Genomic DNA, 17,291 nt, shown 5'->3' on the forward strand with positions numbered 1-17,291 from the left:
AACTCATATTGGTACATTCGTTCATTTTCTACCACTTATCCTCACAAGGGTCGCGGGGGGTGCTGGAGCCTATCCCAGGGCACATATAGACAAACAACCATTCACACTCACATTCATACCTATGGACAATTTGGAGTCGCCAATTAACCTAGCATGTTTTTGGAATGTGGGAGGAAACCGGAGTACCCGGAGAAAACCCACGCATGCACGGGGAAAACATGCAAACTCCACACAGAGATGCCAGAGGGTGGAATCGAACTCGGGTCTCCGAGCTGTGTGGCCTGCGCGCTAACTGCTCGTCCGCCGTATAGCACAGACGTATTTATACTGTATCATTTGTACTCCCCGAACGCTTGATCCCAAAGATGTATTTATACGTTGTTGACATTTTGTGCCAGAGGCTGCTTGAGGAGCACGAGAGCCCAGAGGGAGGCTGATGTCATTGCAGCTCCCTCAGGCAGATGCAATGCATTATGGTAAAAATTTAAAAGATTTATTATTTTTTCCATTGTAAACTCATATTGGTACATTTGTTCATTTTCTACCGCTTATCCTCACAAGAATATTTTCACAAAGAAACGATGTTATGCCGAGTAATAGTCAAAAACTAACAATGCAACATGTGAGATTAATTCCGTTTCTACATCCAATCACTCTCCAAATTGCGTCCCCGTCCTTGGAAGCTTCAAACTGCAGGTACGCTTGCAGAGCACCGTATACGTCCCATTTCCCCTCGGGAGGGGAAGTATGGATAGATGTTGTTTGTGATTATGCTCACAGTGAAGTGGCTCCTTTTTTTTTTTTGGCACCGCAGTCACCAATGAGTTGATGAAACCAGAGTGTTGATTGGCATTTCTCTCACCGCGCCCATCCAGATAGCGGTGGGACCACGGAGCCTGGAGAGGCTTTTCCGCAAAACAAGCGTGATTGTAATTGCAGCATTAATTAGAAAAGTTCATGTTGCTTTCCAAACCGGTTGGATCTTGTTTGACTGGTCTCGGAGGTAGTCGGTGTGCAAAGGGAAGCATCAGTACGGACTATTGGTTGGCTATTTGAGACAAAACATGAATCCCTTAGCAAGAGAAAACACTTGGTTGTTTCTGCATAAACAACATTGACACGGAATGGAGGCGGCAATATTGCGCCTTTGAAGGTAGCATCGGAGGCGGGTGTCCCACCTTCCCTGGGTTTTGTGTCAAAAAAAGTGGAAAAAGGCTAGATCATCAGTTTTTTGTGCTGATGTAGCATTTTGGGAAGCAATGTAGCGTTGGAATATTTAATGCTTGTACAAGTGTATAAGGAAATTCACTGCTAATATGAATGTATTTTGACTGATCTTTCAAGGCATACATTATGTTGTGTTCTATGACGATATAAACCTACCAAAAGAAAGATTAGACTCACATTTTTTATCAGAACATTTTTTTTTCGACCTAATTGGCAGTAGAACACAGGTACGTTTAAGGAAAATATCAGTTCCCCACTAAAAAAGTGACAAAACCGGCTTTATGTGAAATGATACATTTCAAAATATGACCAATTTGACACAAATATGTTTTGCTTTTGTGACAGCTCAAATATCAAAACTATAAAACAACATAAACAACACAAAAATATGTTTTTTTTTACATCAAAATACCAATTTATTTAGAAATGTAACATTATGGTCAAAGAGTGGTTAGCACGGTGGACGAGTGGTTAGCACTCATGGTCCCACAGCTAGGAGACCCGAGTTCAATTCCACCCTCGGCCATCTCTGTGTGGCGTTAGCATGTTCTCCCCGTGCATGTGTGGGTTTTCTCACATTCCAAAAACATGCTAGGTTATTTGGCGACTCCAAATTGTCCATAGGTATGAATGTGAGTCTGAATGGTTGTTTGTCTATATGTGCCCTGTGATTGGCTGGCCACCAGTCCAGGGTGTACCCCGCCTCTCGCCCGAAGACAGCTGGGATAGGCTCCAGCACCCCCGCCACCCTTGTGAGGATAAGCAGTAGAAAATGAACAAATGTACCAATAGGAGTTTACAAAGGAAAAAATAACAAATCTTTTAAATTTTTCCCATAATGCATTGAGGAAGCTGCAATGACGTCAGCCTCCCTCTGGGCTCTTGTGCTTCTCAGACAGCCTCTGACGCAAAATGTCAACAACGTATAAATCCATCTTTGGATAGGCTCCAGCACCTCCCGCGGTACAAAATGAATGAATGAATGAATGTAACACTATGAACCATTTACAGTGTTCATATTTTGAACTGAACAACTGTATGTGTGTGTGTCTGCGTTAAAATCCCTACAATGCGTAACCTTCTACATGCTACACTCCTCCATGCTCTCAGTTACTCCTCCCTGTCTTTATTATGAGCCCTGACGAGCTCTTACCAAATACACTGTACTTTGAAATCAAATGCATTAGTGGAGAGGTGCATCATCACTTTGTGTTAAAAAAAACCCAAGAACATAACAGACATATCTGTATCGGTATTGAATGAGCTCTGTAAGACCACATGACCTCCAGTCTCATGACTCGTTAGTGAAGCAGGCCTTGTATTGAGCTGATAAACTACAGTCACCTTAACGCAAACAAAATTGCAAGCCATCAGCGGCTTAACAGCAATAATGACACCATTGTGACATCTATTAATTTTTCGGTTGACACAATCAAAACGTTCCAATTACATGCGGAAACCTGAATAGCATCTGATTGCCAATCAAACCACATTTTCGCCAGACCTGCCCATAAACCACGACCTGTTTGCAAATATTCCGACTCTCACTGCGGTGAGCAGCGTGTATTTTAGTCCGTGTGGTGACATTAATCATGCAGGACCTCTGTGATGCCATTTCAAAGAGAGGAAAAGTTCAAATGAATCACTCGGAGGAGAATCCCGATTTTTCCACCATGGAGGCCGGCACGAAGGCATCACGGGATGTTAGGGCCAGCGTTCTCTTTGAGGACGGCTGACCCCCAGAGAAGTTGAGCAGCTACATGTTAAGTTACTAAAGGAGTTAACAGGAAGGAAATAAGCAGAATAGATAATTAAATAAAGATCAATACCTCGTGTACAGCCGGCGGCACGCTAGCATGACTCAAAAAGACACATTCACAAACACAAATTTACGGGTGCAACAATACCACAAAGAGACACCGCATGGCACTCACGCTGCCAGCTGCCATTTACATGTTTTATGTCATTGTGGGTGTCGTGCGAGCGTGGCAGGCTCACTGATGAATGCTAGTTAGGCAAACAGAGTAAAAGGCCAGCTTTGCCTCAGCGCCAGCCTAACTCCAGATGCAACCTCACAGAAATGTCATCTGTCACAGCGGAATAACTTGTCGCCCGCATCTCACCACCTGACTGACTCTTTGACTTTTCCCACCCGTGTTTCCCCTCCATCGCCATTTGAATATGGCGGGCGAGAAACACCTCACGCTGACACTTCAGGGTGACCCTTTTAATGTTGATTTTTTTTGGAGGGGGGGAAATGGCGCTGTGTTTAAAGAGCACATCTTTTTTTAGGATATGCGGTTAATGTTACCTTACCTGGAAGTCCATCCATCTACTGTATTCCAGTCACATTCAAATGCTATTCAAACAGGGCTGCACGGTGGTTGACCCGAGTTCGATTCCACCCCCCTCGAGTTTGCGTGTTCTCCCTGTGCATCCCCGTTCTACCTAATTGGCAGTAGAACATAGGTACATTTAAGGAAAATATCAGTTCCCAACTAAAAAGGGAGAAAAACGTTTTTTGTGAATCAATACATTTCAATCATAACTTTCGTTTTGACACGCTGTGACAGCTCAAATATCGAAACAACTATAAAACAACACAAAAATATGTTTTTTTACATCAAAATACCAATTTATTTAGAAATGTAACACTATAGGCTTCACGGTGGAGGAGTGGTTAGCAAGCAGGCCTCACAGCTAGGAGACCCGAGTTCAATTCCACCCTCGGCCATCTCTGTGTGGAGTTTGCATGTTCTCCCCGTGCATGCGTGGGTTTTCTCCGGGTTCTCCGGTTTCCTCCCACATTCCAAAAACATGCTAGGTTAATTAGCGACTCTAAATTGTCCATAGGTATGAAAGAAAGAAAAGAAAAAAAAGTTTGTTTCCGCCTTTCTCTGTTCTTCAGTAATCAGCAGTAATACATAGGTAAGTTTCAGGAAAGTATAGGTTCCCGACTAAAAAAAGAATAAAAATGTCAAGCATAACTTCCACTTTTTCACTTTTTTTCACCGTTTTAATACTACGCAATACTACAGTAGAGGAGGTCATTTACAGAATAATGTGTGATGGGGACGAGTTGTTAGCGTGCAGGCCTCACAGCTAGGAGACCAGGGTTCAATCCCACCCTCGGCCATCTCTGTGTGGAGTTTGCATGTTCTCCCAGTGCATGCGTGGGTTTTCTCCAGGTACTCCGGTTTCCTCCCACATTCCAAAAACATGCTAGGTTAATTAGCGACTCCAAATTGTCCATAGTATGTGAGTGTGAATGGTTGTTTGTCTATATGTGTCCTGTGATTGGCTAGCGACCAGTCCAGGGTGTAGCCCTCTTCTCACCCGAAGACAGCTGGGATAGGCTCCAGCAACCCTGCAACCGAAAATGAATGAATGAATGCTATTCAAAAATATGTATATGTGTCCATTCACATACACATATACAATATAATGCTGATTGAGAAGTCCATGTTTGCTATATTCTCCATAGCTACGGTATATATCTTCCCTCTACAGAGAAACAGAGTGTATTAAAACAAGTGTAAAAAGGTCATTTTCACGGCGCTGAGTAGGATCCTTGTGATTCATCACACTGTGCAATATTTAGCTCTCGTAACAAGACTGAATGCCATCCGGCATCGCTTGCCTAAACGAGATAAACCTCACTGACACGGCACAAGCGGCAGACAACCGAGGATGAGCTAACAGCTTCAGAAAAGGCAAAATACTGTATTTCAGCAATGCGTTCATGCTATGAATAGCGTTGCATAGATTCATTGGCTTTGTTGTTTGTTTGAGTTTAATTTCCTCCCCAGTAAGGAGTCACGCAAAGGACACTTGCGGGAAGTGTTTGACTTGAGCAGAGCAGAACACTGCACACGGCGTAGCTTAATACTGCAGGGAGCAACATTTTAACATGAAAATATTTTGTTCTGTGAGGTTCACTGCACTGCACTTTTTTTTTAGGGATTCAAGTCAAGGCAGTGGAATGGTACAGGATGCAATATATCCAGAAGGACGAAATATAGCTAGGCCGATTTTTTATTTTAATTTTTTTATGGTAATGGTTTTATTTCATTTGAACATGCATCAGATTACAATTGAATGCATCCCATAATCAGTTCACAGTTCCACATGTCCAAAAGGAGTAGGAAGAAGCAAAGCTTATTAAATCCTACCTTTTTCTTCTGGTACTTTTACAATCAGTAACTGTTACATTTGTTCACTTCCTGCTTTCCTAATATCATTTAAGTCTTTTTAAATTTATTATTATTTATTTTTTATTTATATGACTTGTTGTTTTATTATTTATTTATTATTTAATTTATTTTTTATTTATTGACTACAAATACATACAAATAAATACAATTTAACATCATTCATTTAATAATGCAGTTACCATGCTAAACATGTATATTCATGTATTTTTGATTTTCTTTTTTTTTTTTTTTTTTTTAGGCCGATGTCTGGATAAAACCCGTAAATTCCATACTCCTTATTTACTTAGATACTTCTATTTAGGGTCCATGCAAATGCAGGCAAGCTAGCTTCCGCTTGGCTCAGCCCGGACAGGGGTTTACAATTGCATGTCCTCAGGAGAACGCACTGTGTTAGTAGCTCAAAGCTCGGACATGTTGGCACATAATCACCAACAGTTGAAGTGTCCTTGCGCATGCTACTTGACCCCCAAACCGCTTTGGCGGGCCATGCCAGAAGATAACAAAAAAAAAGAGGGTCTTCCTGGGTCAGAGCCAAGCCAGACATTTTCACGATGAATTATATTCACACGTGCTGCAGCATGTTGGTATTTTAATATCCAAAATCGCTCACATTCGCTTTAAATCAAAGTTTTAATTGTTGATGTTTGAATGAATTAAATGGATGGATTCACTATCCACCAAAAAAGAACACAATTGGATTATGATGCTACATTGTGGTTTGATCATTGTGATTTCCTTTTTTTTTTCATAAAATGGTCATGATTAACTATGACCTATGACCTATGATCAGGTCATATGTATTAATCTGGTCACTAGGCATCAGGCACTAGACATAAAATTACATTTGATTACATTGACACTAGCCATGGCATGTCTGAAAAAAAAAACGTTCTCCCACTCTGTGTGGAAGTGGTTTGGAAACTCTATTTGAAACCCTTTCTTGAGTTTAGCATGACTATACATATAGGGGGTAGCATACTAATGATTGAAGTAATTTTGAGTTTCATTTGGGTAATATTGGATATCTAACTAATAAAACAAGTACAAGATTCCTAGGAAAAGATAACCTTGCACTTGCGTCTTATGTTTTTTTATGATCAAGTCATATGTATTATTCTGGTTACTGGGCATCAGACACTAGACATAAAATTATATTTGATGACATTCACACGAGCCATGGCATGTCTGAAAAAAAAGTTCTCCCACTCTGTGTGGAAGTGGTTTTGAAACTAAACTCAATTTGAAACCCTTTCTTGAGTTTAGCATGTGTAGCTGCAGTTAGCAGTTAATTGAGATTCATTTGGGTAATATTGGATAGCTAACTAATCAACCAAGTACAAGATTCCTAGGAAAAGATAACCTTGCATTTGCGTCTTAAGTTTTTTTGTATTATCAAGTCATATGTATTATTATGGTCACTAGGCATCAGACACTAGACATAAAATTACATTTGATGACATTCACACGAGCCATGGCATGTCTGAAAAAAAAGTTCTCCCACTCTGTGTGGAAGTGGTTTTGAAACTCTATTTGAAACCCTTTTTTGAGTTTAGCATGACTATATAGGAGGTAGCATGCTAATGATTGAAGAAAAAATAAGTTCTCCCACTCTGTGTGGAAGTGGTTTTGAAACCCTTTCTTGAGTTTAGCATGTTTAGCTGCAGTTAGCAGTTAATTGAGTTTCATTTGGGTAATATTGGATAGCTAACTAATCAACCAAGTACAAGATTCCTAGGAAAAGATAACCTTGCATTTGCGTCTTATGTTTTTTTGTCTTATGTTTTCTATTATGACCAACAATTTTTGCAGTTAGCATACAATGACAAAAATGTACCGTGCAAAAATCCGTTTTGGAAGGTGAAAGACTCCAACTACGTCACCCGCCTAAGCAATGATCTCATCATCCTGTCATGAATTATCCCTGATTGCGTCCATTTCAGACAGATTTAAACTTGTGGTCTTCCAACCGCCATGTTGACAGAATGCTGTTTGCAAACTACATGTTTTTCCGTCCTGGTGGCCGGATGCCAGCGATTACACTGACGGCCATGCAGACTGGTGTGCAGAGGCACGCACACACAGTTTACCAATGTGACTTTTGCCAATATTGCATGGATTTGGACTCATTTCCAGAGGACTTAGTATCCTTTTGTAACCTCTGCTTTAACCCTTTCGCTCTCACGCACGTACGCATGCATATGACTGGGGACGGGAATTTGAACACGCCATCCCCAATTAACTCAAAATGAAAAGCAACGTCACGACCACACATACACACACACAGCAAATAGCTGTTATGGCGTCTCCCTCGTCTCCCCTCCTGTCAGCTTCCTCTTGTCACTTGTCTGCGGGATAAAAATAAGACTGTGACCGGATATTCTCCTCATTGGAGTTGTCTCCTGTTGATGAACCAGTGACTTGGATGGGATTAGTCATCCTGTTAAATCAGATTCAAGGCAGCGCACTAATGACTAAGCTCCGAGGGCGTCCTCCCGTCGTGCCTGATGCCTCCGACATAACCGTTTCGACTGGCCGAGCCCGTAAATGTTTTAGCGTGGATGGAGATGAGCGTGCAAAGCGGGAGCCACGCTCTTTACCGAGGAGGGGGGCTGGAGAAGAAGGGGAGTTCAAAATATAAAGAAGATATTTAAAAGGGGATGGGATGCTGAGACTGAAGGTTCCATTTTAAATTTGCATCTTGGTCCCTTTAAAGGTTTTATGGCTTTGCCTGCTGACGTATTCTGCAACACAAAAGGCTGAAGTAGGTATTTATTTAAAGTAGTATTAGTAGTAGTATATAGTAGGTAAAAAAAAATACATATCTCAGTGAAGTCAGCACCACTAGTGGAACAAATCAGAGCCAGGATGTGGGCAGGGCAAATTCTTTAGCATGTAAGGGCATTTAGAGCAACAATACTATCTGCCCAATGGCTGAACGGACAAAACAAATAAAAAAATAATAATAATAAACATACAACATCGGGGGCTTACAAAAGTCTATGATGAAGTCCATCAAACAGACATGAAGTTATAACACGCCAAGATAACAACAAAAACATACAACACAAATTCCAAGCAGGTCAGCACCACGGCTAGCGACCACATCAGTTTTCATTCATTCATTCATTTTCATTCATTCATTCATTTTCTACTGCTAAAAGATTTATTTTTTCCTTTGTAAACTCATATTGGTACATTTGTTCATTTTCTACTGCTTATCCTCACAAGGGTCGCGGGGGGTGCTGGAGCCTATCCCAGCTGTCTTCGGGTGAGAGGCGGGGTACACCCTGGACTGGTCGCAGGGCACATATAGACAAACAACCATTCACACTATATTGTATTGTATTGTATTGTATTGTATTTTATCACATTACATTACATTATATTATATTATATTATATTCATTAATTCCTTCAATTTCTACCGCTTATCCTCACGAGGGTCGCGGTGGTGCTGGAGCCTATCCCAGCTGTCTTCGATATACCTTGGACTAGTGGCCAGCCAATCACATATAGACATATAGGGCACATATAGACAAACAACCATTCACACTCACATTCATACCTATGGACAATTTGGAGTCGCCAATTAACAATAATAATGCTAATGGTTTTATTTCATTTGATTACAATTGAATGCATCACATAATCAGTTCACACTTCCACATGTACAAAAGGAGTAGGAAGAAGCAAAGCTTATTAAATCCTACCCCTCCATCTGGTACTTTTACAATCAGTAACTGTTACATTTGTTCACTTCCTGCTTTCCTAATATAGTTTTTTTTTTGTTATCACGTACCGAAGTACGAGGTGATATGACCATACAATGACATAATGGATACCATAGTAACGGTCAATATAGTAACAATTATGAGCGTATTTATGCATTTGAAGTACTTCTTTATACAGTAGGAACGGTATATTGATAAACGTGAGCTCAAGTGTTCCCCCTGTTGAGGCTAAGGCTTACGGACTCTGAAGTGAATATCCTGTTTTTGTTTTAACCAAAAAGTTCCCGACTTGATAGAATACTTTTGGGACACCAAAGATTGGCAGGGAAACAAAAGCGCCGCTTGGACCAATGGAGGCCCGCTGCATATTTGAATGCAGGAAACTCATTTAAAAAAAAAAAAAAAATACGGTTCTTCAGTTTAATGCTCAGGTGCTTTGACAGACATGGCTGCCCCCCCACGGGTTGCCAAAAGACAGCGAGGCGCCTCTCATTTCCACTCATTAAATCCATCCAAAGTTATTTAAAGAAGGTAAATCAAGGCATCAGCCTCTACTCGCTGACCCGTTCCCTCTCGGTCAAGGAGTGTTCTTTCACAGATAAGAAAGGCAGGAAGAAAAGATTTAATGAGCCATTATGGGGCACACAATGAGGCACCGCCAGCAACCGTGACAGGTCCCCAACATCCTGAATGGACCTCATGTGATATGAATATCCACTATGGATTCTTTTTAAAAACTCTTACACATAAATGTGTGATCCTGCACAAACCAAAAGGCGCATCTTGGTAGGTAGCAGATTGCAAGTGTTTTTTGTGTTTGTGTGTGTGTGTGTGTGTGTGTGTGTGGTCATTGGAGCCCTGCAGGCCTGTTTAGACAGATGATGGAAGGGTGTTCCCTGTGGTCCACTCCCAGGCCTACTTCTCATTCACCACATGTGCTTCATCCAGCATGACAGCATGCATGCACATGACATTTTGGGGAAAGCGTTTTACAGTGAGAAATCCTCCTTGCTGGGATCAACCAGCGTGTTAGATGATTAGAAATTAACTCTGAGGCGCGCGAGGATTGATTTAATTGATAAACCACATTAGCCATCACACCAAAATTGTGTGTCAATCAACTGCTGGAGGATGGAGCATGTGGTAATTACTGCACTTTTCAAAGCATTAAATCCGTTTTTTTTAATGCATGTAATGGAATGACAAGATTATTATGTAATTTTTAGTATTTTGCTTTATTCTAACTTGAAAATGTTTAAAATTAAATAATTAATAATAAAGTAAAAATTAATAGTAAATAATTACGTCACTTTTCAAAGCATTAAATACGTTTTTTTATGCATGTATGGAATGACAAGATTAGTATGTAATTTTTTGTATTTTGTTTTATTCTAACTTGAATTTTTTTTAATTAAAATTAAATCATAATAAAGTAAAAATTAATAATAAATAATTACTGCACTTTTCAAAGCATTGAATTCGTTTTTTTCATGCATGTATGGAATGAGAAGATTATTATGTAATTTTTAGTATTTTGTTTTATTCTAACTTGAATTTTTTTTAATTAAAAATTAAAATTAAATAATTAATAATATATTAAAAATTAATAATACATAATTACTGCACTTTTCAAATCATTAAATCTGTTTTTTTCATCCATGTATGGAATGACAAGATTATTATGTAATTTTTAGTATTTTGTTTTATTCTAACTTGATTTTTTTTCAATTAAAAATTAAAATTAAATAATTAATAATAAATTTAAAAAAGTTATTATGTAATTTTTTGTATTTTGTTTTTTCTAACATTAATTTTTTTTAATAAAAATTAAATACTTTATAATAAATAAATAAATAAAAATAATTAATTTAAATTAAAAATGTAAAAAAAATGTAAAACTTAGATTTAATTTATTCAACCTTTTAGCAATTATTGTCTAATATACAAGCAAGATCCCCGTTGATTTTTAATGATGCATGATAAAATTGACGCATGTCTCTTTTTACTCTTATAATTCTAAGTGGAGTGTTTATTTTGGGCACAATACAGAGAAAAACAATGATGCCTGATCAACAACCAAAAGGGACTCTAACACAAAACAAGGTGACAGCCCCCCTTCCACTAGATGAAATTAGATTGGGAATGTACAGCATTTACACCTCGTAAAGGGAGTTCATGCTAAGGACACACGCAAAAAATCATCAGACAAACAACACAAGCTGCTTGTGTCATCGTCTTTAGCGCTGGGAGTCGCCGTGGCGCCTCTGCGCCCTATGAGCCCCGCCCACTGTGTTTGGACTGAAGCTTCCACCGTGACGCGTCCGTTCTCTCACCTGAGTCACGCTCTTCTCACTCACCCCATCTGTTTTCAGAGGACTCGACAGCTGTCCCACGTCCTCCGGCGTCCTTTTCGCCGGCCGTCCTCATAAGGACCCAGATCCCTGGCATGCGTATTGATTTTTATTTACGGGTTTTAGTCACCTCTGGAACATTTGCAGCCTTTTTGAGTCCGTGTCAGATGGTAATGGAGGTTATTGGTGTAATGTACTGTACAGTTGTACTTTTTTTTTATACAACAAAGTACTTTTCTCAAAGGGCTGGCGGCTAATGGGTTCCACACACGGCAGGCGACGTCACCTCAAGTGAATTCCTTTTCAGTGCGCTTATCGCAAGCGACATTTTGTCATTTTTTGTATTTTGTTTTATTCTAACTTGAAAAAATTTACAATTAAAAATTAAATAATTAATAATAAATTAAAAAAATTACTGCACTTTTCAAAGAATTAAATCATTTTTTTCATGCATGTATGGAATTAGATTATTATGTAATTTATAGTATTTGTTTTATTCTAACTTGAAAAATCTTAAAATTAAATAAAAAAATTAATCATAAATAATTACTGCACTATTCAAATAATTAAATCAGTTTTTTTAATGCATCTATGGAATGACAAGATTATTATGTAATTTATAGTATTCGTTTTATTCTAACTTGAAAAATCTTAAAATTAAAATTAAATAATCAATAATAAATGCAAAATTTATAATAAATAATTACTGCACTTTTCAAAGGCTAATGGGTTCCTCACACGGCAGGCGACGTCACCTAAAGTGAATTCCTCTTCAGTGCGATTATCGCAAGCGACACACCAAATCCGTGCATTTTCAGTTTTATGCTCATGCTTGTCATCGTTTGTACGCTGACTTGTAACTTCTCTAACTTCTCATCACACATCAAAACACAACGTATATCACTGCTATTACATTAGCATCAGTCCGCAAATGATAAAACTTCTTCTTCTTTTTGATTTGCGTTGACAGTCGCTGTTTAATCGCAGTTAAAAAAAAAAAGCGACAACACCGCTTTCCCTTTGCTGTGATTTAGGTTGTTTTCATTAGGACGATGCAAGGAGATACCAGTAAGGACGTCTCCTAATAAGCAGCGCTAGCAACAGGAAGTGTATAAGCGCCTTCATCAATCAACGCTATCCTTGTTTGTGTGCTTGATGCCGACGCTGCTGCCGGTTTCACTCGCCGTCCCGTCAATTAAAACAAAGTGGTCAGCAATCCATCATCCTTCATGTTAATGTGCTGCCTTGCCTTTTTTTTTTTTTTTTTTTAATATTCATGTTGCATTACATGTTCGGGTGTTAAATCACACGACTTGAGGGGGTGGGGGAGGGGGTTGCAATCTCATTCCTTTGTGTTACAGTAACGATCTTTAACAAAGCTTGAACAAGAACCAATCTCGGGGACAAGAATAGGGGGGGGCTTAAGTCCTGTTCCTGCCCGCCATGGATGGATTTGAATTGATTACAGCTGAGAGTGGAAGGAAGGTGCAGGGGCCAATCACCTTGCTGCGGTGACAGTGGACTTTTGGGTGACAATCTGGAGATTTGCATGGTATTACCCCTTGACGACGTGGATGGTTTTATACTTGAGTGTCAGCGGGCTCTCTTGCAAGAACCCTTTGACAATAAAAAAATATGGCCGAGGTACGGTATTGTTGGGAGGTAAGCTTTAGAACCATTTTATTATATCTTGTCAAGGCAAAATATGAACGATAAACCTTTTTACGATTAGCAGCAGTCGAGATTGTGTCACTCATGAACATTGTGTCCAAATTGGGTCGATATTTATTGTGGGCACTAGGGGGTGTAAGAAAATATCGTTTCGGCGATATATCACAATACTTCATTCCAGGATACTGTATCGATATTAAAAAGTATAATATGGATATTGTGAGTGTGAATGTATTGTTTAACAAATCAAAAAAGTTCCTCCCATTTGGTGTGGAAGTGGTAGTTTTTTTTTTTTGGTCACTAGCATGCTATGCTTAAAGCTGTCAACCAGTCCAGGGGTGTACCTCGCCTCTCGCCCGAAGACAGCTGGGATAGGCTCAAGCACCCCCCGCGACCCTCGTGAGGAAAAAGCGGTAGAAAATGAATGAATGAATGAATGTGGATATTGTGAGTGTGAATGTATTGTTCAACAAATCAACAAGTTCCTCCCATTTGGTGTGGAAGTGGTAGGTTTTTTTTGGTCACTAGCATGCTATGCTTAAAGCTGTAGGGTGATCCCTGTGCATTAGCAATGCGGTGTAAGCCAACAATAATAATAGTGTAAAGGTGATTGTCTATATGTGCCCTGTGATTGGCTGGCGACCAGTCCAGGGTGTACCTCGCCTCTCGCCCGAAGACAGCTGGGATAGGCTCCAGCACCCCCGCGACCCTCGTGAGGAAAAAGCGGCAGAAAATGAATGAATGAATGTCTATATTGTGAGTGTGAATGTATTGTTCAACAAAATCAAAAAAGTTCCTCCCATTTGGTGTGGAAGTGGTAGGTTTTTTTTGGTCACTAGCATGCTATGCTTAAAGGTGTGGCCTCTGCGGTGATCCCGCAGCCTGTGCATTAGCAATGCGGTGTAAGCCAACAATAATAGTAGTGTTGTAAAGGTGATTGTTTGTTTATATGTGCCCTGTGATTGGCTGGCGACCAGTCCAGGTGTGTACCCCGCCTCTCGCCCGAAGACAGCTGGGATAGGCTCCAGCACCCCCTGCAACCCTTGTGAGGAAAAAGCGGTAGAAAATGAACAAATGAATGAATGTGGATATTGTGAGTGTGAATGTATTGTTCAACAAAATCAAAAAAGTTCCTCCCATTTGGTGTGGAAGTGGTAGGTTTTTGGTCACTAGCATGCTATGCTTAAAGCTGCTGCCTCTGCGGTGATCCCGTAGCCTGTGCATTAGCAATGCGGTTTAAGCCAACAATAATAGTAGTATAAAGGTGATTGTTTGTTTATATGTGCCCTGTGATTGGCTGGCGACCAGTCCAGGGGTGTACCTCGCCTCTCGCCCGAAGACAGCTGGGATAGGCTCCAGCACCCCCGCGACCCTCGTGAGGAAAATGAATGAATGAATGTGGATATTGTGAGTGTGAATGTATTGTTCAACAAATCAAAAAGTTCCTCCCATTTGGTGTGGAAGTGGTAGTTTTTTTTTGGTCACTAGCATGCTATGCTTAAAGCTGTGGCCTCTGCGGTGATCCCGTAGCCTGTGCATTAGCAATGCGGTGTAAGCCAACAATAATAGTAGTGTAAAGGTGATTGTTTGTCTCCCTGTGATTGGCTGGCGACCAGTCCAGGGTGTACCCCGCCTCTCGCCCGAAGACAGCTGGGATAGGCTCCAGCACCCCCGCGACCCTTGTGAGGAAAAAGCGGTAGAAAATGAATGAATGAATGAATATGGATATTGTGAGTGTGAATGTATTGTTCAACAAATCAAATAGGATAGGCAAATCAGATAGGCTCTATTAAATCCTACCCCTCCATCTGGTACTTTTACAATCAGTAACTGTTACATTTGTTCACTTCCTGCTTTCCATAATACAGTTTAAGCTTTTTTTTTTTTTTTTTTAATAATGCACCTCGTACCGAAGTACAAGGTGATATTTTGGATTTCTACACAAAGTAGGGTGTGCAGAAATTGACAAAAACCCATGCCGTTTGTAATATGCTATACAAGCTGTACACTGACTACTCTTAAAGTATTTCTATAGTATTGTCGCTTGGGAACATATACTGCCCTGTAGAAAAAAAAAATGATTGGCAAAACTTTAGGGTCACTTTTGGACGAGTGATGGTAAATTCCAGTGTTTAAGCCACGCCCACTAAATGTAGACACACCAAAACCACACCAAAGGGTACCTAGGAAATCCACAAGTACCAACACGAGTCCACCAGCTCCTAGACTGCAGCGCCATCCATCCATTCATTCATTCATTCATTCCGTTATCTATGACGCTAGTCCCCCAATCAATGTTTTGCTTGAATGCTTGGATGCAATGCATTATGGGATGACCCTAAGATAGATATAGGGTATAAAATAGATATTTAATTTTAAACTTGAACTGGGTCTTGTATAATTCCTAAGGACGTTTTGAGTGTTAAGTTGCTGTGTGATGAATTTAGAGTTGTAATTTGTAAGATGACACAGTGAGTCAGACTGTCATATTGAGTAATTTCCAATGGGTTGACAAGCTCGTCGCGAGCTAATTGATTGGCTCCTGACAAGCGGACGGCACAGTATTAAATGATTAGTAGTAGTTCTGACGTACAGGAGATGTCACGAAATTAGAACTTAGCCATAGATTTGCTGCACTGTATCAATTGTAGGGTTCAAAATTTAATAAAAAAAGTGGTGGCTTATAGACCGGAAATGATGGTAGACATGACATAACCATCATAACAAGCACGCTAACTGTTCCTGTTACTAGCGTCTCCGTGAAAAGCATCTTTGGTATGATAACCAAAAAGTACGTTGCTGTGATTTTATTGTTTAACTTCATACGAGCTCCTTCTTCTTGCAGATAGCCCGAGGACATGTGACACCACAGCAGAATTTATGTCACAAAAAGGATATTTCACAGTGTAAACAATACACTAATGCGTGTATGTGTGTGTGAACACACCGTGTCTCTTTACGGCTCTTAATGTACCGTTACTTAGCAATTTTTATTTTTTTATTTAACATTTAAAAGCAGTCATTTCCTATCTGGAAATATGATTTCACAAATGAAAAATATATCAAGAACGCTGTGACGAGACGGAAAAAGGCGTACCTCATGATTTATTCAATTTGCCACAGAGTGAATTTAACAATTTAATGTAATGGAAGGCCGGACATTTTATATCACACAACATTTTGAAAGTGATTTAAAAGAGGACGACTTCAAAACAACAACCCCAAAAACAACAAGAAGGAAGCATTGTGAAAATAAAAGGTAGATGGAAAAAGTGCAGAGGGCTAAAAAACATTTGTAGGGAGGAAATGGACAGGGGTGGGGTGGGGGGGTTGTGTTGTTTATATGCGGACAGAGTGAATCTGTCATCCGCTCTTGAAAGAAGCTGCCTCTTGATTCGCACCCAGGCGCATTTTCCCAGGCATACCTCCACGCCAGCACCGCTGATGGAGTTAAAATGATGTGATTTGAAAGTGCAGCCGCTCTCGCGCCGTCCCAGGGAAGCGCAGCGCCGGTCCCTGGCAGCATCCTTCTTCTTAGCGCACACACAGATAAACACGCATCGGGTTGGAATCAACAAGCAGAGGAATAAATAGGCGCTTGTGCTGCACTTTATTCCATTATGTTTATATCCATAGCAGGGCTGCAAAGAACAAGATTCATTTAAGTCCATTACAGGCCATATGCAATGGAAATGCACCTATTATGAAAACAGTTGTTTTCATAATAGTTAGTATAGTTTTTATTCATCTTACTATGTACCAAGAAAGATGAAAACAAATCAAGTAAATAATAACAACTTGTAATACAAGTGTAAACATAAGTTAAGCACTGCAAATGTAAAAACAAAGTATACAAAATAAGGTTATTAGTGTTTCTTTGTTTGGGAACAAAACTTTTACTTTTTATTATTTTATATAAAAATATATATTTTGTGGAATTAGCTAAAATAGTGAGCCCACAGTTTCTGATTTATAGCTGTTTTTAAAATGTTAACATAAAGTTATAGATGTCTGCTATCTCATGGTGTAAATTATTATTTTATTATTTTAATATTTTATTTATTTTTATTATTTTTTATTTTTATTTTTATTTTTATT

The 17,291-nt window shown here is 39.6% G+C and overlaps 1 protein-coding gene across 2 annotated transcripts in view; it reads left to right on the forward strand.

Moving 5' to 3' along the window:
* The window catches only part of hcn4 (hyperpolarization activated cyclic nucleotide-gated potassium channel 4), a 103,954-nt gene that overhangs the window by 34,523 nt on the left and 52,140 nt on the right, over window positions 1–17,291 (forward strand). The window lies entirely within an intron of this gene.

Source organism: Doryrhamphus excisus, chromosome 12 (assembly GCF_030265055.1).
Source record: "Doryrhamphus excisus isolate RoL2022-K1 chromosome 12, RoL_Dexc_1.0, whole genome shotgun sequence".
In the NCBI taxonomy this organism is placed as follows: domain Eukaryota; kingdom Metazoa; phylum Chordata; class Actinopteri; order Syngnathiformes; family Syngnathidae; genus Doryrhamphus; species Doryrhamphus excisus.